The sequence below is a fragment of the Erinaceus europaeus genome, chromosome 14 (genome assembly GCF_950295315.1).
Source record: "Erinaceus europaeus chromosome 14, mEriEur2.1, whole genome shotgun sequence".
In the NCBI taxonomy this organism is placed as follows: Eukaryota; Metazoa; Chordata; class Mammalia; order Eulipotyphla; family Erinaceidae; genus Erinaceus; species Erinaceus europaeus.
The window spans coordinates 78650289-78661956 of NC_080175.1; the positions used below are offsets into that span (position 1 = coordinate 78650289).

At 42.3% G+C, this 11668-nt stretch overlaps 1 long non-coding RNA gene and 1 other non-coding gene across 2 annotated transcripts; both read left to right on the forward strand.

Annotated features, from left to right (window-relative positions):
- The first annotated feature begins 1 nt into the window (after position 1).
- LOC132532815 (uncharacterized) lies at positions 2-11452 on the forward strand. The gene is made up of 4 exons (XR_009544756.1): positions 2-2711; positions 2966-3007; positions 5421-5482; positions 10184-11452. It is a non-coding gene; the product is annotated as an uncharacterized LOC132532815 (long non-coding RNA).
- Positions 2295-2460, forward strand: LOC132532935 (small nucleolar RNA SNORA81). The gene has a single exon (XR_009544847.1). It is a non-coding gene; the product is annotated as a small nucleolar RNA SNORA81 (small nucleolar RNA).
- Positions 11453-11668: the final 216 nt, after the last annotated feature.

Here is an 11668-nt window from a genome sequence, read left to right on the forward strand (position 1 = left end):
ATTCATGTATTTTTCCCCGAAGGCATTTTTAAACCAATGATACTTGAAGTATGGGAGGGGGGAGGATGGTTAAACTATATCTTCAAGCCAGCTGCCATGCATGAATATCTAAAGGTGATATTCTTTTTTTATTCTTGCTATTTTTTAATTTGATATATTACAAGATTGTAAGATTACAGGGGCCCACACCACACCTACACCAAAGTTCTGTGCCCCCACTTCCAATGATAATCAGCATTGTTCTCACAAAATCTTAAGACAGCTTTCTTCTCCTCCTCCTCCTCCTCCTGCTTTTTTGCAAGTTAATGTGTATCCATTCTCTAAAGTCTTCATTTGAGTGAAACCATCTGGTAGTTGTCTTTCAACTCTTTATTTATTTTAGTAAGTATAATCATAGAAAAGATATTCTTCTCTATAACAGGCTTTTCAAATGTCAGCTTCAGGGTTGCAGAAGAGTTGAGTAGACTAGAGAGTCGCTATGTATTTTTCACATGTGACTCACCAGCACCTTCCATTAGTAAGGCACATCTGTTAACACTGAGCAGCACTCATTTATTATTATTAAGAACTAAAATTTCAAAAAAAAAAAAAAAAAAGAACTAAAATTTCAGGGTTTATTCAGATTTCCTTAGTTTTTATCTACTACTCTTCAGCTATTTCAAGATACCACATTACATTAATTATCATGTCTCTCTTTGCTATTTTTCAAATTTTTGTTGTTCTTGATGACATTGACAGTTTATTCAGGTTGTTTTTGTTTGTTTGTTTGTTTGCCTCCAGGATTATTGCTGGGGCTCGGTGCCTACACTATGAATCCACTGCTCCTATTTTGTTGCCCTTGTTGTTACCATTGTAGTTGTTATGATTGTTGTCACTGCTGTTGTTGTCAGATAGGACAAAAAGAAATCAAGAGAGGAGGGGAGACAGAAAGGGAGAGAGAAAGACAGACACCTACAGACCTGCTTTGCCACTAGTGAAGCGACCCCTGCAGGTGGGGAGCCTGGGCCTCGAACCTGGATCCTTACTCCAGTCCTTGCGCTTCATGCCATGTGTGCTTAACCCGCTGCGCCACTGCCCAGCACCTGACATTGACAGTTTTTATGTGTATGAACATCAGATATTTAGGGACAGCCTGTCTATTGAAATTATTCGTTTATTCTTGCAAAATTAGATTGGGGGTATGGGTTCGGGGGGAAGAAGAGCACAGAAGTAGAATGTCATTGTCATTGCATTTTATCTAAGATTATAGCTGTTGCTGTTGACCCCTCCCCCCCCAAACTGTCAGATTTGTTTGTTTGTTTTATTTTGTCTTTGCCACCAGGCTTATCACTGCGGCTCTGTGACTACACCACAACCCCACTCTTCCTGTGGCCATTTCTTTTTCTTTTCCTTACATTTCTGAGTGAGAAAGAGGAAAATATGGAGTAAGACAAAGGAACAGTAGAAGAGAGAAAGAAAGACACCTGTAGCACTGCTCCACTGTTCGTGAAGCTTCCCCTCAGCAAGTGGAGACCAGGGACTTGAACCCCAGTCCTTACACATGGTAACATGTGAACTCTACCAGAAGAATACCACCACCTGGCCCTCCCACACTGTAGTCTTTTAAAAGAAGTCTTTATGTGCAGCCCACACATTTTCACTTTCCAAAATGGGTCAAGATGCTGGTTACTAATGAAGCAGATAAAGATATAGAACCAGGGGGTTCACAGTCAGATCTGGAGATTTTCCCAGAATTCATTCAGTGGCAAGTATTCAGGTACACAGGACTTTTCTGTAACTGGCAGGTCGGGATAATTGTTACAGTATAGCTGTCAAGTGCTATATTGTCCCACCCCCTGCTGAAAGTAAGTGTTTCCTACAATCTCTGTCTAGCTCAGTTCTATAGTGAGACAGGGACGCTTGGTCTCAAACATTATTTCCCGCAGCAGGATTATGAAAAGTGTTCTCTCTGCCTCCTTGGTGCATTGATGTCACTAGCCATCTCTTTCAAGGTTGTGTTGCTTTCTGCCGACGTGCTAATTGATAAGTTGAATGTCATCTAAAAGTTCATGAGAGCCATTTCAAATTTACTGAAGAAGGAAGAAGCAACCCTGGATAGAGTTGATATCTTATTTCATTTGCAGCCGGGGCACTCCTATGAGGTGTCTTAACTAAAACCTGGAGCACACATGGCAAGACACATGTGCTGCCCAGTGAGCTGTCTCTGGCCCTGCAGATCAGTCATATATGTAAACTTTGGCAGAGGGTCATGTTCTCCTGATTGATACACGATATTGTTCAGATCTTTTTTTTTAACCTTATTTAAACTCTGTGCTAAAATCGCAGAAACTAGTACTATGTCTTAGTATTTTTAATAAAGCAAGCAGAGAACCCAAGAGGACGGGAGGACAGTCCAGGTAGTTGAAAACCTGAGATGAATCTCTTCCAGGGTGTTTGCTTCTAAGACTCGGTACAATCCTGTCTGTAGCTAGGCAGAGTTAATAAAATGAATGTCTGGTTTCCTCTCCCAGCTAGTAAGAATGGAATTAGACATCAAATAGCCTTTTTCTAGTGATATGAGTTAACATTTTCATCTCTGAAATACTACAGGGAAGGAAATTCTATGCCCTTTGTGAGCTTACTGACCATCATATGGGATGATGTTCTTTTTCCAAAACACAAGGCACTGGCTTTTGAAAACACACTGGTGGGGAATTTCCGTCTCTGGTGTGGTAAGAACTTCTCTTCTGTAGTATTGCTGTTACTGAGTGTTTGGTTCTGTAATAACTGGATGCAGGATACTTACAATGTAGCTGTGAAGTGCTGCATTGCCTTTGCCCCCTGCTTAAAGCATAGTTGGTACCGTCCTAGCCCTGGCCCTGGTAATATACCCTGCCAGGGATGCACGGTGTCACACAGGTTTACTGACTGAAACACAGGCTTGACAGGTGACTCTGGAGAACTGAGACTTGCTACTATGTTGCAGGTGGTGGAAGAAGGAAAGAGACACTCTCCTGCAGGAATTGAGGTAAGGGATGAACCGTGTCTTGATTACTGCTGATTTAATGGTCTTTCACTTTCCTTTGTGGTTACAATTTTCATCTCCCAGAAGTTGCACTATATGGGGAAGATATATTTTTAATTTTTATTTATTTATTTATTATTGGATAGAGACAGAGATAAATTGAGAGGAGAGGGGAGATAGTGAGGGAGAGAGACAGAGAGACACCTGCAGCCCTGCTTCACCGCTCTTGAAGCCTTCCTTCTCCCTGCAGGTGGGGACCAGGGACTTGAACCTGGGTCCTTGTGCACTGTCCTGTGTGCGCTTAACCAGGTGTGCCACCACCTGGCCCTGATATGTTTTTTAGTCATTTTGAATATAACCTACATTTTTTTATTACTGATTTAGTAATAATCAAGACTGTAGGGATAAGAGGGGTGTAATCCCACACAATTCCCACCACCAGATTTCTGTATTTCCCCTCCATGGGAAGCTTTCCTATTACTGGGGAAGACATATTTATTAGTGAAGTAATAGTGGTTTCTGGAGTCCTCAGATTTCAGGGGTAGCATGTCACACACACATGCCCCACCAATATTCTGTGTAGCCCTATACCCCCGCCCAGTAACCACCGCAGCTCTCACAAAGTCTGAGGGAGTTTGGCTACTTTTTGCTGGTTTGTGTGCTTTAATCCTCTATATTCCACAGATGAGCAAAAATCTCTTCTTTCACTTCGCATAATTCCAGCTCCATCTGTCTTGTCCCAAAAGACACAATGTTCTTTTATTATTATTATTATTATTATTATATTTATTTCTTTATTGGCTAGAAACAGCCAGGAATCAAGAGGGAGGAGAGTGAAAGAGAGGGAGAGAGACAGACACCTGCCACACTGCTTCACCACTTGCAAAGCTTTCCCCCTGCAGGTGGGGACCAGGAGCTCAAACCTGGGTCCTTGTGCATTCTGACATGTACACTCAACCAGATGCGCCACCACCCGGCCCCACAATGTTCTATTTTTTAGTTGCAGAGTAGTGGTCCATTAAACATACATCCCATAATTTCTCTAGTCAGTCATCTGTCAGTGGGCATTTAGGCTGCCTCCACTCCTTGGCTACTGTGAATAATGCAGCTATGAACACAGGAGTACATATGTTCCTTCTAGTTAGTGTGGGGATGTCCTTTGGATAAATGCATAGGCATGGTTGCTGGATCACAAAGTAATTCCATTTTTAGATGAGATTGGGCGTGCTCAGGGTGGTATGGCCGTAGACGTAATTCCATTTTTAGTTGTCTAGAAACTCTCCACACTATCTTCCATGGGAACTGCACCACTTTGCACTCAAGGGCAAGATTTTTAACAGCCTTCAGGCAGTGTGAGAGCAAAAGACCATACTCCAAGGAGAACTGTGCTGTTTGTTACAGCTCATTACCATTGTGTACAGCACGACTTATTTCTGTGGTTGTAACCTATGGTCTGCCCAGCCACTGCGACAGCAGTTTCTCAGCTGAGGACAGCCTGAGCGGTGTTGTCCTCTTCACTTAATCGCTTGCTTTTACCCCAGTGATAGAAGTTATGTATTGCTTCGCAAGTATGATTTTATTGCCCAGATACTCTTGAACATCAGATACATAAATCAGGAAAACAATCCCATCACCTACTAATGTGATAAGATGCATTTAAATTTCTCTTGGGAAGATCTGTCAGTAGGAGACACACAGTGGAAAGGCAAGTGTAAAGTGTAAAATGTAGCCTGGACCTTCCTTGGCTGTTTCATATTTGCTAATCAAGGTAAAAATCTGTAATGCCGCTAAATCTGGTTGTCTATGGTTACATATAAGTATTTTGTTTGTAGTCACACATATCTTGTGTCTTCTTGTTTATTCCTCTGTAATTGGGATTTTCTTAGAAATTGCTGGTGGCAATCTATACCCTGATCTGGGTATAGTGGCTTTATCCCCCCCAAAAAAAAAAATTTACATCTTACCATTAAAGTAAAAATAACTTTGTCAAAAACATGAAATAGTTGATTAAGAAAATAGATGATATGGTAGCTTTCAACAGTATGCACTACCGAGTTTAAGACATTGATTGACAAGTGAAACAGCAGGTGATTTAGATGAAGAGCTATTTAGATTCTGCATATTTGTTTGATTTAATTTGCTGCAGCAAAGATATTCTTGACAGGTTGTATCATCTCCATTGATAGAAAGCTGTGGCGATGAGCACATCTTAGTCACCATTGACATCATCATCATCGTTTACTTTTGCCACCAGGTTTTTTACTGGATCTCTGTGCCATTGAGATAACTGTCCCATTTAAACTCCTTTTCCCTTGGGTGAAATTGGATGGTTGGATTTAGATTGAGTGTGAGACTGAGAGGGAGGGAGAGACACCACAGCACTGCTCCCACCACTCATGAAGCTTCTCTCTTACAGGGGACTCCCACGCGCTGCCCAGGGCTTGGACAGGGTGGGTCCTCCCTGATGCATGATCCAAGGTGAGCTAGCTCCTGGCCTCAGTCACTTGTATTACAGTGCATGAGATGGCCTGAACACAAAACCATGAGACATGTGGGTTATCACACTGCCTGAAGGTCTTCCCACCTCCCTCCATTTACTGGGAAAATTTTTAAAGCCCAGAACTGTTATACCCCGTAGAACTTTCTGCAGTGCTGGGAAGGTTCTGCACGTACATGAGGCAAACCGTGTGTGGCTGCTCAAATGTGACTAATGGAACAGAGAAGCTGGTTTTCTATGTTACTTCACTTTTTTAAAAAAATTCTTTATTGGGAGATTAATGGTTTATAGTCAGCAGTAAATACAATAGTTTGTACATGCATAACATTTCTCAGTTTTCCACATAACAGTACAACCCCCACTAGGTCCTCCTCTGCTATCATGTTCCAGGACCTGAACCCCAGAGTCTTTTACTTTGATGCAATACACCAACTCCAGTCCAAGTTCTGCTTAGTGTTTTCCCTTCTGTTATTGTTTTTCAACTCCTATGAGTGAGATCATCACATATTCGTCCCTCTCTTTTTGACTTATCTTACTTAATATAATTTCTTCAAGCTCCATCCAAGATGAGGTGAAGAAGGTGAATTCACCAATTTTAATAGCCGAGTAGTATTGCATGTCATTTCATTTTCTATTAATTTACCTTCAGTTCACATAATACAGTGCAAGTTTCAGGAGTAGTTTCTTGCCTTAGTAAATGTAACGCCACACCGAGCCACCAACGCCATTCTAGTGATGGCGTTGTTATTAGTAGTAGGCATGACTTTGCCAGTAGGTTTGTCACTGAGCCTCAGTGCCTGTCTGGCTCCACTATCCTTGGCAATCATTTTTTCCCTCTTTCTTTCCTTTTTTTCTTATTGCCACCAGGGTTATTACTGAGCCTTGGTGTCTGTACGATGCTAAGTAGCTCACATTTTTTGTAGTTCAAACAGTATTCTCTAACTAGTGATCTGATGGATGATTTTTCTTTCATTTAGAAAGGACTGTGGGGAGCTAATTTGGGAGAAAAGTCATGGCCATGAACTTTAAAGACAAGAGACTTCTTCACAACATTAAGATTCTCTACAGTACTCCAGTGCAGGCAATGCCAGTGGGTGTGGCGGACCTTATCTCATCCTTGGGATGAGAGAGTGTTGAATGCAGGGCCTATTCAGCTGTGATCTGTGATCGCAGCATGCACTATGCTTCTTCCTCTAGGATTCTCCGATGCTTGTCTCAGTACTTTTAAGGGTCAGAAATGCAAGTTCTGATAAGAAAGAAAATTCAGTCCTGAGTTCTTATGAGGATTGGTTTTCATGCTCTGATTTTTATGCTCTTTAGACTTACACTGTCGGGGGTGGGCTAAAAGGCATACGTGTGAAAATCTTTCCTAGAAACTCATTTCTAACAATTTTATCTCTGTAACAACAGTTAAACCATCTAGTTAAATACCAGTGGTCTGACAGATGCTATAAAACCAATGTATCCCTCTTTGCTAGTTAGTAAATCAAACAGTGAGGTTTAAAATGTCATAAAATATTTGAACTCATTTTTGTCTGGCATTGCATTTTTATTCTGTATTGTATTTTTATTCATTGTATTTTGATTGTTGTATTTATTGTATTTTATTTCTTAGAGTCAAGTGTGAGCTTGACTTTAGCTAAGCTTTATCCACAGTCATATCCTAGGGTTAAATCCCAGAAAGGTTAATACGTATTTCGGTACATTATAATAAAGTATATTTTTTCTTTAAAGTTGTTTGGTCATTATTCCTTAAAGAGTTGGACTTTTTGTTGCCCTAACTTCCTATTTCCAAAGGGAGAAGATAAAGCAGTGCTTTTGGCCAGCACCTTGTTCTGGATACAAACTCACTCAAAAGGATGCTACAAAGGTGGGTTTTCATACACAGGCTGGAGCGTTCCAGTCAGTAGCACAAAGAGTGAGCAGTGACAGCTGCTCATCAGCACCGTCTGCTAAGCCTCGTCTGTCTCTTTGAGAGGTAGAATGTAAAGTATCTTTTCTTCTTGTGACTAGAGAGATGGCTGAGTGGGTAGACTGCGTGTTTTGCAAACTTGAGCTCCCAGATTAGATGCCTAGCATGGCACGTGCCAGAACCTGCTATGGTCTCTCTCTCTCTCTTCTCCCTTTCTCAATAAAAGCATGTTTTTTGGAGAGTCGGTTGGTAGCGCAGCGGTTAAGCGCAGGTGGTACAAAGCACAAGGACTGGCATAAGGATCCCGGTTCTGAGTTCCCGGCTCCCCACCTGCAGGGGAGTCCCTTCACAGGCGCTGAAGCAGGTCTGCAGGTGTCTGTCTTTCTCTCCCCTTCTCTGTCTTCCTCTCCTCTCTCCATTTCTCTCTGTCCTATCCAACAATGACGACGTCAATAACAACAACAATAAAACAACAAGGGCAACAAAAAGGGAAAATGAATAAATAAATATTTTTTAAAAGAATTTTTTGAAAATATTTTCTTCCTCTTCTGATGTGGCAAACATTTCCTGGTAGATGTAAAGTCGCTACTTAGCATCAACTTTTTCACTTATTAAATCAAGTCCTTTTTTTGGAAAGAAAACTGGTGTAGGGATGACTTAGAAAGAAAGTGAAGGCAGAAACACTGAAAAAATGGAGAAAATATATATGTACATAGAGATCCATCATTATAGTCAGCCTGTATCTGTGACCTTGGAAGAACTACTCCACTTCCCAGTAGAAGGGATGGAATACAGAAGTCTGGTGATGGGAGCCATCATCTGATGTGGAATTATACCCCCATTACCTTACAATTTTGAAAATCAATATTAAATCACTAATAAAAATACATTAAAAATAAAATTGAGTCCTTTCTCAATAGCAGTAGCTGTACTAGGTCACATTATGGAAAGGCTGACATTGTGTATGATCCTTGTCCTCACTCACTTTGCTTAATTAGCAATCTTTGTCTTGACCACAACGTACACTTTGTTAGAAGATCCAAACTAGGGTGTCGGACTGTAGCACAGCAGGTTAAGCACCCGGCTCGAGCCCCTGGCTCCCCACCTGTAAGGGGGTCGCTTCACAAGCAGTGAAGCAAGTCTGCAGGTATCTGTCTTTTTCTCCCCCTCTCTGTCTTCCCCTCCTATCTCCATTCCTCTCTGTCGTATCCGGCAACAACAACAATAATAATAATAACCACAATAATGATAAAAACAAGGGCAACAAAAAAGGAAAATAAATAAAATGTTTTTTTAAAAAAGATGCAAACTGGCCGGCAGTGACTGTCCCCACAATGGTTTCAGTTATCATCACTTCAAAAAGAACATGGTAATGATTCTGTGAGATTTGCACCAGGTTCTTTTGTAAGCAGCAGGAGAGACAGTCCATTTTAATTTTTTAATGCCTTGTTGACTATTTAGGTTCTTTTTATTGTTGTTTTATTTTACTTGTTTCACAAGAGAGAAAGGGGTAGTGTGAGAGAGTGACCAGAGTAGCACTCTGGCAAATGCAGTGCCTGGGACTGAATTCTCCAAGACCTTAGGCCTGAGAGCCCAGTGTTTTATTATCCACTGGGCCACTTCCTGGGCCAGTGATCTTAATTCCTCAGTCAGGGTGTCTTGGGAGTGAAGGCTTGGATAAATGGTCAAATTTTTAAAGAAGGAAGAAAATTCAAAGCAAAACTGACAGGACTCACTTTATCACCTTTCCTTTGTCTTCTACAATAAAGAGGCATCTCATAGCCAATAGAACCTTAGATTCATTGACTTCAGAGTAGAGCACATGGCAGTCACTAATTGTTGGAGAGATGAGACCTGGTCAGGGACTGAGGGAACAAAGGAAAACCTGGGGAACTTTAGGCTTCATCCAACGGCTGGAATAAACTGAGCTCACGGTCATCTTTTGCCCTCTAGTGGGCAGTGTTAAAAGTGCAGTCCTACCTCCTGCATGGCCATATGGCAATCTGGAAGTCTGCTTTGATCCCTCAAGTTTTGTTTGCTTGTCGCCAATTAGCAAAGGTCCTTATCCTTGCACAGATCACAGTTAGCAATATGTCTGCATTTTTCAGGGTGACTCTAGAATTAGGACATGCATGATTAAGTCATGGATAACATGGGGTTCATGGCAGGAAACTTAGGCTCTGTTCTGGGGAAGCCACAATAGACGTTAGTGAACAGAGGGAGTTAGGGAGGGAGGGTCTATGTGAGACAATGCCACAGATATGGACCATGAATTCCAGGTAGAGGCTTTAATATTCTGTTTCCCCTGGGTATCTACAGTAACCTGCTCTGGGAATACAGTCTTCGACCTGGATGCCCTCTAAGACTAGTATGCCCCAGGACGCCTACCTAGGCTATTTATCACTGCCCTAATCCCTTTGGCTATTTCTAGCTTTGTACCATGTTTCTGGGACATTACTCAAGAGCTGCTCCAGTGGCTACAATTTTAACGATGAGATGATAGAATCTCATTCTCAACAATTTTGTTTCCCTAAGGTCAGACTCAGGGTCTCTGTGCATTCAAGATTTTTCTCTCTGGCTCCTGCTGTGAGTGTTGAGCTGACATGTTGCCAATGTCTTCTCCACCTTCCCTTGTCACATTCATAATATAGAAACGTTGAAAAAAATTTTTTTTTCATTTTGAAACTGTGTGTGTAGTCATAAATGTTCAGAGCACCACTCTGATTTATGTAGGTTGAAAGGACTTACAGTGTTATTTTTTTCTCTGTAGTTGTCATCAGAATATTCTAAAAGGAGGAACTTGGGCACCGCGCACAGGTTTGTGCTGCACTCTATATAGAAGATGGTCAGTTCCTTTTAAAATATCCTCAGCGGCTATTTAGAGAGTGGGCACACCCATTTCTTTAACTGTATCTGTGTCATAAAGCAAATACGCCAAGGACATTGAGAACTGCAAAACTGCTTTGCATAAACACTCTGTCCAAACCCATGCACTGAGAGACTGGGCCCATTCCAACCCGGCTCCCAGCAGCCTAAGGCCACACCCTACGATGACCTAGTTAATCCTTTGAGAGCCTATCTGGAAATATTCAGCACTGGCTAAAGGCCTCCCTCTGAGAACTCTGGCTAGAAGGGGCTGGTACTTGTGGACCCTTCCCCCGCTGAGTGTATGAATCTGCGACATCATAGGAGAGTCTTTTTCAGGATCTGACAGCCATTCTTTAGAAATGTAACTGTCTCCAGCCTCCGGGGAGAACACAGTCCTGACTGGTTGGCTGCTAGTGACACAGCTGGCCTCACCACACTTTCTCCTAATGTTAATAATTACTGGACAAGACTCGGGCTGGGCAGTGGTGCGTTCGGTTGAGCAGCATGTGACCATGGCAAGAATCTGGGTTCAAGCCCCTGCTCTCTACATACAGGGGGGAAGCTTCATGAGTGGTAAAGCAGGTCTGCAGGTATCTTTCTCTCGTCCCATACCCCTTTCTTTTAAAAAAAAAAAAAAAGATTTTATTTATTAATGAGAAATATAGGAGGAGAAAGAAGGAATCACACATCACTCTGGTACATGTGCTGCCGGGGATTGAACTCAGGACCTCATGCTTGAGAGTCCAATTCCTTATCCACTGCACTACCTCCTGGGCCACTGTCTATAACCTTCTCTATATCCCATCCCCCTCTCAATTTCTCTCTGTCCTAATGAAAAATAAAGGGGGAGGTGTGGGGAGCCACATGTGCCCTCAAGGTTGCTATTGGCATGGCCACATAGCCGTTGTTCACAGAAGGCCTTGTTTACAAGATAAGTTTCTGTCTCCTAACTAGAGTCTTGACAAAGAAAAGTTTCTGTTTGTCACCACTGTACCGTTTCTCGTAAGTCAGGTAACTTGCCCACCTCCCTATGAATCACCCAGGACCTTCCAGATAACGGCTGATCACCATGACAACATGCCACGTCAACCAACTGCCCCCAGCTGCTAACCTCCCCCTTACCCTGGCCTTAAAAACAGCAGCTTTGGTGCTAATAAACAGACTTGATCAGGATCCTGTCTTGTCTCATTTCTCTCTTGCGTCTCTTGTCCCCATTCCCTCTCCCTTGTCCTCACTCCCTCTCCTAGGTTTACCCACGTTGAAGGTCCCGCGGGACGGGACAGGGAGGGAGGAAAGACTCTGGGAATGGTGGGATTCCAGGCACTGAGCTCCAGTGAACCCTGGTGGTGCAAAACCAACAACAACACAAATTACTGGGCAAAATAAA